The 16006-nt window shown below is 42.3% G+C and overlaps 1 protein-coding gene across 4 annotated transcripts in view; it reads right to left on the reverse strand.

Moving 5' to 3' along the window:
* ppargc1a (peroxisome proliferator-activated receptor gamma, coactivator 1 alpha) overlaps window positions 1-16006 on the reverse strand; it is a 308884-nt gene that overhangs the window by 35751 nt on the left and 257127 nt on the right. The window lies entirely within an intron of this gene.

Raw genomic sequence — 16006 nt, forward strand, 5'->3', positions numbered from 1 at the left:
AAAAAAAAAAGGAAATCCACACACGCTTCCCACTCGCTCTCACAGAGGCAACTGCTGCCCCTCGCCGAGAATGAACCGAGGGCACCTGTCTTACAACTGCTTTCCATCACATGACAAAGCTATTAAAAGTAGGCAGGGGAGTGACTCCGCGTCCACACACTACTCGCCAGTGACGCGCGCTGAGCAGGCGGGGTCTGGCTGCGCACATAGTAAAATCCTTTCCGTGCACTGCAAAAAATGCCAAACTCAAAACCCATCTATCCATATGCCGGGAGGGGGGCGGGGGGGGGTGGCATTATGAAAATAGGTTAAGAAGGGTGGTTCGTGGGATTTGCACAGACTAAAAAGAGCAGTCCTTAATTCAATTTACTTGCTTTACTGGAAGATTAACTAGAAAGAAATCAGTAAGATTCTGGATGTGAACTTGTGTCTCAGCCTCGTGATCTCAGTTTGTTTGCAAATGTGCAAGGCATATTGATATTACAATTCTTCTGCAGCAACTTAATAGTAACTGTATCACTGATTCCAGGAAAACTTGGAGACCATATAATGGAGAAAGCACAAGTCAAATGATGTCTCACCAGCACTGTAAAGCACAATTTAATGAGTTTAAGCACCAGTGCAATCTGTCATATTAAGTTTCAGCTTTGTAATTATAGGGTTTTTTTTCTCCACAATAAGCAAAGAACATATTGCATTTTCTGCTGCATGAAACGATTGTTCATTTAAAGTACTTTCTCAGCCTGATCTATTCCCGTTTTACAACCCCTCCCCATGCCCCCGGCTCTCTTTTTCCCCCCTGCAGACATGCTACTGTGATATGCGCAGAATGTGGTTTGGCACCGTCTTACTGAAATAAGCCAGTCTCTGCCTAAAAGATATGTCATCTAGTCGGCAGCACATGCTGATCCGAATCCTGCAGAGACTGTTCAGCGTTAATGGTGCCCTCGCAGATGTGCATGCTCATGCACACCTACATCAAGATAACAAAGCTGCAGGATTTCGGGTTGGAGGATGCAGTGTCCATGATTTTCAGAAAGAACCTCTAATCCTGAACCATCATACCGCAGGATGATTTCCTGACGCCCTCAGAGTACATTTTTAAATAAGGCTGTTGCGCGTGTTGTCCTTTCAACCTTGTTTATGTGTTTCTTTTCTTTCTTCACTGACAGTGATTCTCAGAGGTTTTTCTCAACTTCATGCAGCAACGCAGCCATAAAAAAAATTGGCTTTCGGTCTTGCCAGCTAAATCCAATAATGGAATTATAATTAGGGGATAATAATAATGATATTAGAATGTTTAAATGTTTGAATTACTGAAAATGTTCTGAAATTGCTGCACTCTTTGGTTGTGCAGAGTGATAAACTGTTCCCGTCTTTACTTCGTAGAATAGACTAGAATTTATTGTCATTACCAAACATTTATCATGCAGTGCAGTCATATATGGTTTGCAGTTCTACATGTGTTCAAAAGATTAAGCTAAAGGTATAAAAATAAACATAAATAGTAAGAAAGAAAATGCAACAATACTGTGCAGAGGTTCAGCAGCATGTGGTGTGAAAATGCACAGCGGCTGATATTCACAGATCAACACTGCAGTGTTTACTTAAAGACTCACTGCCATGCTCTTTGTACACCTAATCATATTACTGACCAATTAACCTAATTAGCTGTGAGATCTTCAACCGGGTCAGGCAGCTGTGAAAGTGGTGATGTCATCAAATCCAAACAGAGTATTCAATTCAACAATCACAAGCATTACTTTGCATTATTTTCTGTAAATATGGAGGTTAAATCATTTGAAATCCTTCCTTTTACATTCAAAAATAGGTTTGTTCTTTCATGACTGTAAAAAAAAAATGGAAAAAAAAAGAAAAAACAGCTTTGTTTTTTTGGCATATAATATATAATACAAAGAAGGTAATTCTGCCTTTTGGAAAGTAATTCTTTGTCCATTCAGAGGCAATAAAGAAAAGGACAGGTGGCAGTATTAACCATGTATACAGTGTAAACAAGAGGTGTATAGGCAACAGTGCCTCGGTAAAATAAAAACAAAAGCTTTGTGGACATTTCAAACAGAGTGGTTTTTCTGTTGGAGCACTGACAGGAATTCAGCAGGAGTAATTCACTGTGTGCTAAATGTTATTGTCTCCCTTTCATCATCCATTACAGCTCAGTTCTGCACTGAAGCCGTCAGGAGTTAAGCGTCAGTCGGGAATTTTCTCAGCGTTTTAATGAAATATGCTATTACAAACCCACACTATTGCATTAGACTGTAAACAAATAGCGCTTGTTAAGATGTAAGCATTTTCTTGTTTGGATATTATTCTCGGGAAATAACTTCAATTCTGACAATACATTTCTGCAATAAGAAACTCGCTCGACGGGATATTTCATCCCCTATCCGATTGTGTGTGCATGCGTGTGTGTGCGCGCGTTGTAAGTCTGTTAAGCCAACCTGCATGCAAGGAGCAGCTGCCTCCCAATATTAGCGATCCACATACAATAAATCTCATTAAACACAAAATTGCACACAAAGCTGGAAATGCAAATTGTAAACTGCACCGATTATGTTCAAGGAAAACCAGTGTATGCTCAGCGTGCGTGTGTGTGTGCGTGCATACCATATGAGTGTGTGTATGCTACGCTTATAGGCATGTGAGGGCATGTGTACCACTAAATCTATACATCTGCCTCTCCACGCGTGCCCAGAGATGCCAACCAGGAGCCAAGGCGAAACCTGATCGGAGCAGGTGGCGTGTGCAGTGACCTCACAGAGCCCAGATGGACCAGCGCTACACAGTTAGTAATATAGGGGCAACATGGGAGTGACATGGAGAGTAAAGGTAGGCGGCTTTGTGAGTGCGGCACGGATAAAACGCTCAACGACCTGGACTTAAGTCCTTCTGTGATCAAAGAAAAAAAAAAACGTGTAGATGAAGTGGGTCGACACTGTTTGTGTGTCTAACAAATGTCTGTTAGTGCAATGACAGGAGATACCGGTTGGATAGACACCTTAAGGTTCATGGTTTACTAAAAAAAAAACGAAAAACAAACCTTGGTAAGAGACCAAAGCCGGTAAATGATATTTCTCCCTCTCCTGAAGCAGCATGAGAGTCACAGTCAAATGGCTTATCTGATTGTACTCTTCATGCCAATTAAGACTACAGAAGCTAAATATAGATGTACTATGATTTTCTTTCTTGAATGGCCTTTGATTCATTTTCTGTTGTTGTTGTTTTTTCTGCGAACACTTTCTTGCTGTAGGCTGGCTGTTTATGTATGCAGTGGTGGAGATGTTTGTAGATATAGGAGTCGTTTCAAAAGAGGTGGGGGGGGGGAAACGGGGCTCCACAGCCCTACTGAAGTACAGGTAATCTTTGAAATGCCACAGCTTTTGTTTCAGTTGCAGAGAGCTGATAATGAATGGCTAAGTACGAGGGGAGACTGACGCAGGCTTGTGCAGAATGAGAAATAGGTGATGTTTAGTAGCCCACGTCAGAGGAGAAAGTCGGGCCAAAGCACTGCGAGCTACGGGACCAACATCACGACGTGTTCAATCATTCTGCTCCCGCGAATGGCCCGGGGGTCTTCGCTTTCTCACCACCCTTGCGTTTAGCTGCTCTTATAGATATCACCTCGCAAGAGGCCCAAATCTACAAGATGGAGTGTGAAAAGTTGCCAGCACCTATTTGATGCATAGCATGTCTAAAAAACCGCTGCTAACGGCTTGAATATTGCAAACTGCTGAGCGTTAACCTGCTTCAAGATGGACCATAAAGAAAGAAAGAAAAGCGACCGCTGATCCAGTCTCTAAAAAATCAAGCAATGTGATCTGTTAAATGAGAAACATACGTGCTTTCACAAGGAGGCAAACTACAGGGTTTTTTTTTAAACAAAGGATTAGAGGAATTCAATGAAAAGTCAGTTGACAAGAGAAGTCATCAAAGCCAAAATGGGTCTAATCCACAGATAATTATCTTTGTTTGAATATTCAACATGGCCTGACTCGTGGAACAGAGCCGCCTATTTGCATTTCTGGTCTTAGATTGAATCTGATATCAACATTTCTATTTAAGAGCAGAATTTACATGGACGGGTTCTGCGGGTGAAATTAAGATCACGAGTCGACTTCGAACGCATCCTGTTTAAATCCGCGTCAGCTGTGACTTAAACTTTAAGTGGCCGTGTCTTGTTTTGCGTTATCTCTAAATTGTGTCACTGGCCCTTTGAGAGTGTGCTTCTGCACACCATGGGTGTGTGGGTGTGTGTCTGGTGGGGGGGGGGCGTGATTCATATCACTTTGTTGCATGTCATTGCTCCCAACTGAATCCATCCTAGCATCTGGCCATTTTAATACATGGTGGTTGGATTCATATGAATTAATTGAGGGCAGAGGTAAAGCAGAGTGCTGCATCTATTCATGTGCCACTCAGGCCTATAATAAGACAGCTTATGCTTGGCATGGCGCGCTGTCGGTGGATGTGCTTTCGGATCTTCGGTGCACGGGGTCGTTTTTCCACTGGATGAGTCATATTGTTTTCTCCTTATTAGGGGACAGAGGAGGAAGTGGTCACATTTCGCAACAGTCAAATGCTCTACAATAACATAGGATGTAATGCCATACAGAACTGGCTACAGGAAATGTAATGGATACACAGTGCATGCATGGGCTTCTGATATGGTGTCGAATTAATACACTGGGTTGCGTTCAAAGTAGGCTTTGCTAAATCAGAAAAAAAAGACAAAATACAAATGGGTTAGACTTTTAAATGTATGGCAACTTTTTAAAAACAGTTTTCATCTTTTACCTCTCAGCACTGCAGTGCATGTCCACACATCTGCTCAGGCTCCATAGGCTGCCAACTCATGCATTATAAGTGAGATAAACAGTGTGACGCTACAAATTATGCCGACGCTCGCCCCCTTTGACATACAGTAAGCTAGTGCGTTCTCCCCACCGCCTCTCTTTGTAGTGCCCTTCAGAGGACCCGTTGCCTCGCCGCCCTGCGTGCAAGCATGTAATCCTTTCCATCAATGAACTCCACTGTGTCATTTAGCCACTCTCAGGATGGCGGCTACTTTCCCCACGGAGCATCCAGCCCATATTATTAAGGCAAATGGCATCAAGAGGCTAGGGCCAGTTAGACATGGCTGAGACTTGGAATTGAAAATAGCATCAGTCCCACGCAGGGACTGGTAAACACAAAAAAGGAGCCTGGGGCGCAGCGCAGGACCACCCTCCCCCTTTTCCTTACTCCAGCTCTGTTTTTTTTGGGAGGTGGAGAATAAGCAGTAGTGGCCGTTCCTCCACCACCACCATCACCAGCCCCCCTCCCACCACTATGCTCAAATAATATCACGGTCACATGGCAAAGTGAGTTGTAGACTCCCTCCGAAGCCGCGTGTTGTGGTGCTGTTGTTGGGCTTGTGAGTCATGCAAGATGCATGTAGAAAGTGGCAGCAGAGAGAGAGAGAGAGAGAGAGAGAGAGAGGGTAACTGCAAGCACGGGCCTGGTGTGAAATGCATCTTGGTGGAGAACTAGCGCTCTGTGTAGGGACTTGTGAGGCACTTTGTGTTTTGCTTGGGTATAGTACTCACAAGGAATATTAAAATTTATGGACCATGAGGGTTTGGGTTGCGAGCGCGCGCACACATAAACAAGACTCGCACACTCCCTGTGCTTAAAATGCTTCATACCCCGAAACTTTGAAATTGCTGTAAAATCCAAACAGATGCCACATGCCCAAAGATGTAACTAGAGGAAATGAGATGCACTTGTTTCGCAGTCAAATATATATATATATATATATACATATAAATTTTATTATTTTTTCTCCTACTGAAAGGGCATGTGAAAATAGTGCTTGTCATGCTGTTTATCCGCTAAGGCAGTTTTTGAAGTTTAATGCAAAGTTTAAGCTGGTGAGCCAAAAAGCCGTGGCCTGTAAAAACGGATCTGTGCGGCACAGTAATCATACAGGCAACAGAAGAACAGGAGTGCCAGTTTTCTGCTCGTTGGATCGTGTTTAACAAAGTGAAAATACATTAACGGGGTCTCATCACTGGGCTGCGGGCAAATGTAGGTGCATTTTTTTTCTTCTGCAAACTGCAAAATGATCTCCAGTGACTCACGAGTCGGGGGGGTGGGGGGCACAGCACAACAGATGTTGCTTGATTTCTAAAATAATAGAGAGGCAGGGCTCAGTGCCTTGACAGCGCAGTCCTTATGAACTCTTAACACTGGAAGAGTGCCAAGGAAGAATTAGGTCAGCTAAAGTGCGCTGCGCCTTGTGGAACTCCACATTAAAACAGCATCAGGGGGAAAGGCGGGAGGGGGGCGTGTTCAGTGGCGCACAGGTAGAAATTTCTGGAACAGCACAACCGGGGTTTTTTGGTTTTTTGTGCTTCAACTCACTCTTGTATCACAGAAACGTGAGCAGAAACGTTACACCCCTGAGTCCAGACTGCAGCCTAATTATTTTGAGCAATGAAAAGAGAAGGAAAAGGGGGGAATATGAGAGAGGAGGGGGGGAGAGAGAGAGGGAAAAATGCATGCGAATTGCAATTCTTTCATGCAGCCTGCTGCATACCGGGTGTATAACCACAAGCCTGAAAAAAATCCTTACAGCACAATAAAACTGATTGTATCATCACCTTTTTTTTCCCCTTACAGGGTGCATTTCTACTAGTCTTCACACCTCCTAAAAGAAGCTTGTAGTGCTGGAGTGACGTTAAAAAACAAAATGAAATAAAATAATAATAATAATGATAAAAAAAGAGCAGGGATTAGAGGAAAGAGAAGACACAGTCAATACCCATTTTTTGCCAAGGCATCCTAGCGAAAAAGAGCAAAGAGACAAAAGGAGCAGATGGATGGAGATGGAGCTAACGCTGAAAGAGAATGTGACAGGGAGTAACAAAAGCAAGAGGGAGCTGCTGTGAGTGATAGAAAGCGTTGGACAAAGACGGGCATGAATTAGAGGCAGATATGGAAGGAAGGGAAGGAAGATGGAAGCCTAAGTACAGGAAGGCGTGATTGGGGGGGACAGGAAGTATCGGCCTGACAAAGGGTCAGAGCGATGGGAGGCCGACGACCGTCTCCCCGCGCTCTCCGAAGCTGTTCCATCTCTCATCTGAAAGATAAGCCACCTCACGATCCCCTGCTTGATTTCCCAGTGCCAGTCTGTCCACACCCAGTATCTCAGGGTTAAATCTAGTGGTTACTACACTCCCATCCCGCGCATATTCCAGTCACGGTTTGATATCTTTCTGCTTACGACGGGTATCTGCCTCACATGTCCTACATGTTCGTTTATGGGAAGGTCTAGATTTTCACACACAGATATACGCACGCGGGCCCCCGCTACCACCAGCATGGCCTCGTTGCCCCCTCGCGACTGTCACATTTTTGGAAGTAAAACTGAGTTGCAAAAATACTCCCCCCCACTCTCCCGCTCTCTCTCGTTAGCAACAACAACTAAGAGATAATGAGATGCGGATTTGAAGACGACAGAAAGTAATTGGTTTTGATGTGTGTAAAATCGTGATTTTAACTGGACATGATATTCAAATGACTTGGCAGCCGTCCATCAGCACGAAAGCGTGTGTAAGCACATTGCAGGGCCCGGGCTGAGCAATAATGCTGGCTTTTTCCTCGTGAGTAAGCAACCTCAGTGTTTTTGGCAACCAAAGCGTTCCTCGTTTTTTCCACTCAGACGTCGTTATGCCCCGAGCCGTTTCCACTGTCTGGAAAATAAAAGCGATTTTCATCACTTATTTTCAGTATATCTGATTATCAGTGGTTGAAATTTACAGCGTTGGGGAAGTGTCAGGCAGCCGCTCAGTCAGCCAACCCTTGTCCTGGCTTCCCTGTCCCTGCAGCCTCCTTTCCCGATGCCTTTCATAATCCCTCGTTGTGTGCTTTTGTGGTCGTCTGTGTCCACCGGGACTGTCATCAGTGCCACAATAAACAGGATTAATCAGCACTGGCATTGGGCACTTTGGTCCAGATGACGCGTGTAATTAAGGAGTAATTGGCATGTCATCTGTACATGAGAAAATATGACGCGCGCGGGCCAGATGTAGCCGTCTCGCCGCCCTGCAACAAGCCGTGCTTGGAACAACTGTGTCCTCAAAGGCTTTTCTGAAGAGAGAGATAACTTCCTTTGCAGTGCTGACACTCGCTTCCTTAACATCTTTATTCAAGCCTGCGAGCTCCCTCGCATTGTAATTCACTTGCTTATTCATTTATTTACATGCTAACACACTTAAACTCTAATTTGCTAACTTATTCATTTATTTACATGCTAACCCACTTACTGCCGCTTGCATTCAGCAACTTATTCATTTATCCACATCCAGGATGACACAGTTACTTCCTTGAGAATTCATTTATGCACGTAGGAAGTCACTTACGTTCTCGCCAGCTTAATTAAGAGGCCCCTTCTCTTTTCACTTCACACAAAAGGATGGGTTTATGCAGCTCAATATATACTGTAGCTGCACACAATGGTAGATGGCCGAGATGGCCTTTTATGTTTAGGGTCATGCCGGCTGCAACAATAGGTCTGAACTGCCCTTATCTCTCCTTGTAAACGTGAGGCTCTGGGATAAAGTCGGAGCCCGATTTCATGGCTCACGAGGGAGGAGTCGGGATGAACATAACCGAGGGGAGTTTTTTTTTTTTAAATTCTCATATACCTTATGTTTTACTGGTTGTAAGAGAAGACACACACATATATATGTATATATATATATATATATATATATATAAAGAAAGAAAGAAAGAAGATAACCAGCAGGCTTTAGCATAATACTCAATCTAAGCTCCATGAAACACAGCAAAGATTAATCCCTGTTTATTATTATCCTATTCTTACTTGGAGTATCTGCAGCCATTTGTCAGTGCAAATGCAATTTTGAATTATATTAACATAAGTAACATTAGGTATTCTAAACTTTCACCGCATCCTCTCTTTAAATTCAATTGTTCCAGGATTATTAAAGGTGTGCCAAAGTAAATAAATACTGCGGCTCATATGTGTCTGTAACGCAATTTTGAACACGGCAAAAGAATAAATAAATAAATAAATAAATACAAGTGGGCAATGAAAGCCCAGCATCAGTGAAACAAAGTTTGGGCATAAAGCTGGTAGGAGGGCTATGCTTGGCAGGGAGCGAGGTCAGCCATGCATTTGGCTGGTAACCTCAGATAGCTGCTGGCTAATTTGCAGTATGCCCTCAATCGCAACAGAAAGCCTAGAGCCACGCTGAGGGGAGAGAGGGTGGCCATAACGGCAAAGCAAATGGCTCATAGAGATATCCCAGTTGTTTTTCATCACATCAATTTCACGCCTTTGTTGCCAGTTTTTCAGAAAAGTGACAAGATGGAGACAGGGATGAAAAAGGAGGAGGAAAAAGAAAGCAGGGAGGGGGGAAAAGGGACGGGGGGATAGTGAGAAGAAACAAAACGATGAGCTTGGAGATGCATTAAGATGGCAATGTTAATCTCGATGTTAATCTCGAGGCCTGTTCCTGGTGCAAGGGAAGTCATGCTGTCAGAGCTGTCTCGAGAACAAACAAATGGAAGGGGAAAAAAAATCTCTTAAGCTAATATCTTCACTGACAACGATGCCCACATCTCATTTTACTGATGCAATGCAGGAGTTCCTCCGGCAATTCACTCGTTTCTTTCTGGTACGTTTGCAGAGAACTGAGAAAAAATGATTTGCTTTGAGTGCAATAAGACTTATTTCCTTACTACGCCTTTACTAAAACTGTGCTTTTACTTCCCAGAAGCACAGTTGCTGATTAATGTTACCTGTGGAATTTACTGATGTTGAGTCAACGTTTTCCACTGAGATCCTATTAACTGTGAACCAGTGACGCACTACAACTAAAAGTCCTGCTACCTCTTTCATGGCATTCTTCTATGGGCTACCTTCTCTGTGTTGTGCTTCTTAGGAAAATTACCCAGTTTCCAAAAACTTCCACTAAAGATGTTACAGCTATCACAAGGTTTTATCTACAGTGCAAACATGTCTGTTTATACAGGTCGACATGGCAGATATTTAACCTGAGAATTACTTTATGGTCTCTTGACCAAACACATTTTATTGCAGTTTGCATAATTCCAGTCTTTCATCTGGTAAAACCTTCAAACAAGCCGTGTCTTATGGAGCATTATGGCACAATAAGCACCAACGTGTATAGCAGCACATCTAAGCTCTATCAGACTATCTAATTATTAATCCCTATAAACAGATATCTTTACATGAGTTTTTACGGACTTTATAGGCAGGTTGCGAGATTTTTGCCACGTGCACTTTGTAGACCATTATAGTCCAAGGACTACTGGCAAATGACATCTTTTGTTATAGTACACAGTCCCTGTCCAAATGAGGGACCTCGTCTGATAAAATATAATCTTGTAAACAGTGGTATTTTTACTGGCTTCTTAAAAGTATATGAAGATTATATTAACTCCCCTAGGCAAGATTTCTTGTAATTTCTTTAGTTAGAATTTCGGAGTAGTTCTCCAGACTTCTTGAAAAATGTTGGCAATGTTGGCTGCCTTTAGTTCTGTTCTCTGTCAAGATGATCTCACACTGCTTCAATCATTTTTAGGTCTGAACTCTGGGGAGGCCAATCCATGATGTTTCTTCACGGTTTGTTTTCTATCCAGGTGTGCTTTTACTGCACTGGCAGCCTGTTTGTCATGCTGAAAAATGAGGCAGTTTCTAATCAGATGCTTTGCACACAATATTGCATGTTGGATCCAAATCTGACAGAAATCTGACAGAAATTGAGCCTCAAACTATGAATAGCCTCCAACTTGTTTTACAGATGGCTGTAGACACTCACTGTTGTACCTTTTTCTCTTCCGATTTGAAGGAAAAAAAATCAAGACTGGAGGAGGTCAGGAGAGAGTTCAACTGGACTGAAAAGTCTACTGATTTTCTGTTACAATTCTTGTGTAATTTGGCACCTTCTGCCTCCTGTTTCTTTAGGATAAGACTTTTAGATGCTGTCCATCCACTACAGTTCTATAAGCCGGACTCTTCTTCTGTCCTCCATTTGTCCACTTTCCTCGAAGTGCTTACTAAACACTATTCTGCGACATGCCATGTTTTCTTTCTCATGTTTTCTTTGGCAGTTTTCATAGATCGAACAAAAAAATTGGAACAAATGATGTGTTTCTGTGACAGACCGCTAGTAACAAGGCACTCAAAGATGCAGTTTGAAATCGGTTCTTTGCTAAGTTGTCTGTTATGTGTAGACACAACACTGTTTCACCTCTTGGGTTAGGTGTCTTTATTATGCTTGAATGACTCATAGGTCAGTGTTAGGTGGCTTAACAAAAAAACATTCCTCTGAAAACGGTCGGGTGAAAGCAATGGACTGAAAATGAGTAAAAAAGCAGCCAATGTTCAAAGAAAAACTTCAAAAGACCACTTTAAAAATCAGAACAAAGTCTGGCTTCTTGGAAGTAAAATAAAAACAATGAGGGATGCTGAAGACTTATGCACAAACCTGCATAGACTCACGCAGTGCAGATAAACAGCAGGAAGCCCAGGACCGATAAAAAGTCAGTGTTTCTGCTGAGAGTCTGATGGAGATCTTTGTGAATAGCTAACTAGAATCAAACTCATTGGAAAATCTTCCATCCAATATAATTAATGACAGTGAATTTTTAATTACCCCTATGCAGCAGTAGGCTCTACAGCTTTTGTTTATTGAGCCCCACTGATACCCATATTAACAAAGTTAGGTTAATGATAGAGGTATTTTACTTAATAGCATTTTTATTACTCCCACCAAGAATGAAGCAATTAATTAACAATGGGCGAATTAAGTTCCTCTCCTGTAATGGCCTACCAACACAGGACATCATTACCAATCGTCAAAATAATTCATAAAGCGATGACTCAGGTGGCAGGACGGTGATGGGAAAAATGAATATTCCCCGGCATACGTCTGATTTTTCATTTTAGAATGGAATAAATTATGGATAAGGTCTGTCAGTGGACATGTTGGTGGTACTGCATGCAGAGTGAGCCAAGGGATCAAAGATGCAGTACGTTAAGTCACAGATGTGACATAGATTTTCCAGTGGGAGGGGAAAAAAGGGGGAAAAAAAGAAAGTCTTGCTTCACATTAGGAGCAGGTGACTATTATCTGAATAGATAAAGCAGTGAATTAAAGATACACGGAACAAATACAAAAAAGGAGAGATGGGGAAAAGTGAGGGAGAGCACCAAATGTTCAAGAAATGACATCGAATAATGGACCTCAAAGACATATATGAAAGCGCATAATCTTTTAAGCTTGCATTTGAAGGTAATCTCCCATTAAAAGAACACTAGCTATTTCTTTGTGGAAGGGGAAATGCAAAGACAGCAGAACTGATGGGGACTATTGGTGTGACTTTGAATAGAGGAAAGACTGAAATGGCAAAAAGGTGCAATTTCTCAGGCGCCGGACTTCTGTGGTAAATTCTTTCATTCCAACAGAACTACTAAAAACAGTGGCTGCTGAGAAATATAATCCTCCACCCCCAACCTCCCAACACACAAACACACACTGAGCCCAAGTACACATGCAACAAAGAGGAAGAGATTAAAGCATTAATTCAGTGAGAGGGAATAGGATCCTGGCATAAATTTAGAGTTAATGTTTTGGGGTTATCTTCTCTGCTGACTGCCGTTTCTACTCTCCGTACTCCATTGCACTCCACATACAAATGTAAATCAGGGTTACACCCTGTATCCTATAACATATAACGCCGTAAACTCTTGTTTTTCTTTGATAAGCTCTGTATGTATGCGTGTGCATGCGTGTGCGTGCGTTTGCAGTGACAACAGGTGCACGCTCGTTTACGAACATGGAAAAATACCAAGCTGTCTATGTGCATGCATGTATATTTGTGTGAAAGGTTGCCTGTGAATGTGGGTATTTACATCGCAGACAGAAAGTTTTATGTCGCGCCGCTTGGCTTGCAGAAAAAAAAAAGGCCTCAAAGAGAGAGCCTAGTTTGTTTCTTTGTCACTGCTGGGTGGGGCGCACCTTACCAGGCGCACCGGCTTCCTCCTGGCGTCACACTGGATACCAGCTGGTGTGTGCTGGGGCGCCACAACGCATCGTGCCAGTGTCACAAACGAAGGGGAAAGTGGGTGCCTCATCATATAGAAAACTATCCTGGCAGCCTCCGTTCCTCATTAAAAATGCACTAACGCTGAACGCTCCCATTAATTTAAGCAGGCTGTATTTAGCGCGGGTAGCCTCATGTACAGTCTATAAAACACAGCAATTAAAGCAGGTAATTTTGGCTTCATCAAGGCCCAGCCGAGCGTAATGGGCCAGAAATGTGAAAAATTCCTCTAGCAGCCAATGCTCGATGTGTGAACAGCTAGGATGCTGCCCATAGCACAAAGACAGATATGGAACTAGAAGATGACATGATTTAATCTTGCTCCTGGCTGATAATGGAAAGAAAATCTGTTAATGTTCTAGCTACGGTGTTGAAGATAATCATCTCTGTGGTTTCAATTCTTATTTCAAGACATCAGTCATCCTAATATAGAATAGAAAATGAGGTAGAAGGGTATCATGATAGACACAATACTAATAAGAGAGAGAGCACCTACCACTATGATAACACAAATGTAGAGGCAATGAAACTTAAATGGCCCCAGCAAGAACAGATGCGGCTTATTTGGGGTGATTTTGTGTTGTATTTTGTAAGCAAAGTATAGCAAATGTTGTGTAAGGTGGAGGACATTTGATTATAGCATCTGTCATGACATCATTATGACTCCTGCTTGAACTTCTTATAGCTTCAAGGCAAAGTGCTAAGATGCAAGCTGCCAAAGCATGCATTCAACTGCAACCCGAGTAGGTTACAACGTGGAGAGATCACATGTGCAGACTTCAAGACTTTGCTCAAAGGGAGGGACAGAATAGCTCACATTGTATCATCCCATAGCAACAACTTTTCTTTTTTCCACCCTTCTTCTCACGTTTGAAGCTAGCACAAACATATAAATGTTTTAGGTTCGTGCCATTTATCTGTAGAGCGCATCCACAAAAGACTGAAATATAGGAAACATTTGAGGTCTTTTAGTTTTTGCTTAAATTTGAAAACATGCCAGCCACTAGTGACAAAACACCAATGCATAGTTGGTCACGTGTCCAGTACTGAGGTCAGAAAGACTGCAGAAAAATACTGCAGAAAAATTTAGGCAGTATTTGAAAAAACATAGAATCAAATGACTACTTTGTTTCCCTACTAGTACATGCATGTGCTGTCTCCAACCTTTGTGTACTATGCAGAACTGAACAAGCCTTTTAGATGAGAGGTGAAACATCTTCAAGAACCTAAAAAGAAGTCCATTAGCCTTCAACCCAGGCGCTTAAGACTATCCAACCTATGCGACATATTTCCCAATAACTGTTGTCCTCTGCTTTTTCTCTCTGTCTTTTAAGTGGCGGTTTTCTTTAGCGTTGTAAGAATTTGAAACAAGAGTTGAGTCAGTAGTAGGGAACAAACAGTAAGGACCACTTTAGTCCAAAGACTGCTATTTCCATCTGTAGCCATTTATATTCGGTGGCATGGCTCTGCTCTGGGGCCTCCCTGCCCCACGGACACAAGGAAAGCTGGAGGGGTGGGTGTCACTGACAACACAAATGACACAGATTAAGCCGGACACAGCATGAAAGGAAGAGTGGAGTGGAGGTGGGTTGTAAAGTGGCATGCACATGTGCAGCAACTGTGTGCAGGCTAAAGCTTAAAAAAAAACAGCACATCCTATATGAAATGTATGTATCATCCAAAACTCCAACTACGGAAAACTCACAGAAAATTACTCATAAGATGGAGGGTGATCAAAGAAACACTAAGCATGTGATATATAAACAGAAGCATGGGAGAATATTACCTGGCTGAGCAAATAGTTGATTGGACATGGGTGTGACAGAAAATTGTTGAGATAAAAGCTTACAAGAATAAGGTGAGTAATTTTAAAATAACACTAGGAAATAATTATTTTGGCAAAAGCTCTGAAAAAAGACAAAAAAATCGGAGCAGTCGGGGTCAGTGTTGGCAAAGCATTGTGGTTAGGGTTAGGCTGTTCAAGCCTCATGACTCAAGTGACTGTCATATAAATAGATGAGGCCAAATTCCTAATGAAAAGACACAATCCACAAAGTAGCATTGCAGTGACACGACTTAAACACTTTACAGATTTCAGTCAGCGTCAGCGGGAGAGCGACTCCCATGTGGACGAGTGTCAGTTACTCGCTTTGTGTTCTTGTGAGGCATCTCGTAAGTGAGGCACGCTCGGGTATGTACGGCCGTCCACATTTCCATACCCCAATAATAATTACCCTCAATTTACTCTCTGCCCCAGAGGCACGAGGAGTAAACAGTCCAAGAATATAACCACATCCGTGCGAAAATGTGATTTCACAACAGGAGGTTGCCACATGGTATGGAGGATAAATCATTTTCTATATGTATGAGAACTACTGTGCCGCCAAGTGCAAGACAAAAAGTCAACTTCGTCCACTGTTGTTTACAAGGCTCCTTTTTATGGATTTTATTTATGGCGGATCATGACCTTGAATAATATTAGTGAGTCAATAACATGAATTCACTAAATTGCAGTCACTGATAAGAGCACGCTGCAGGATTGTTTCATAATAAATACTTCCCACGGATAATGAAACTTGGGCGTGATTATGTTTAACAGTAAAACTGTGATGTCTATGTGCTGTCTAATGAATAATAGCAGTGTGATTTTAATGACTGCTCTTGCTGCTGCCATGCACTAATTCAAAAATGATTAGTTAGTAGTTCCCTTTCTTTCCTGAGTAAAAATGTGGGCCATCAAATGTGGGACCATGATAATACAGTAAGTGGCCAATGTTATAGACACTCTCACAGCATGTATTTAGTCACTGTCTTACTTCCTTTTAAGCTAACAGATCAGCATCTTCTATGG

Source organism: Haplochromis burtoni, unplaced genomic scaffold (genome assembly GCF_018398535.1).
Source record: "Haplochromis burtoni strain Fernald_Lab_line unplaced genomic scaffold, NCSU_Asbu1 Contig_198, whole genome shotgun sequence".
NCBI classification, from domain to species: domain Eukaryota; kingdom Metazoa; phylum Chordata; class Actinopteri; order Cichliformes; family Cichlidae; genus Haplochromis; species Haplochromis burtoni.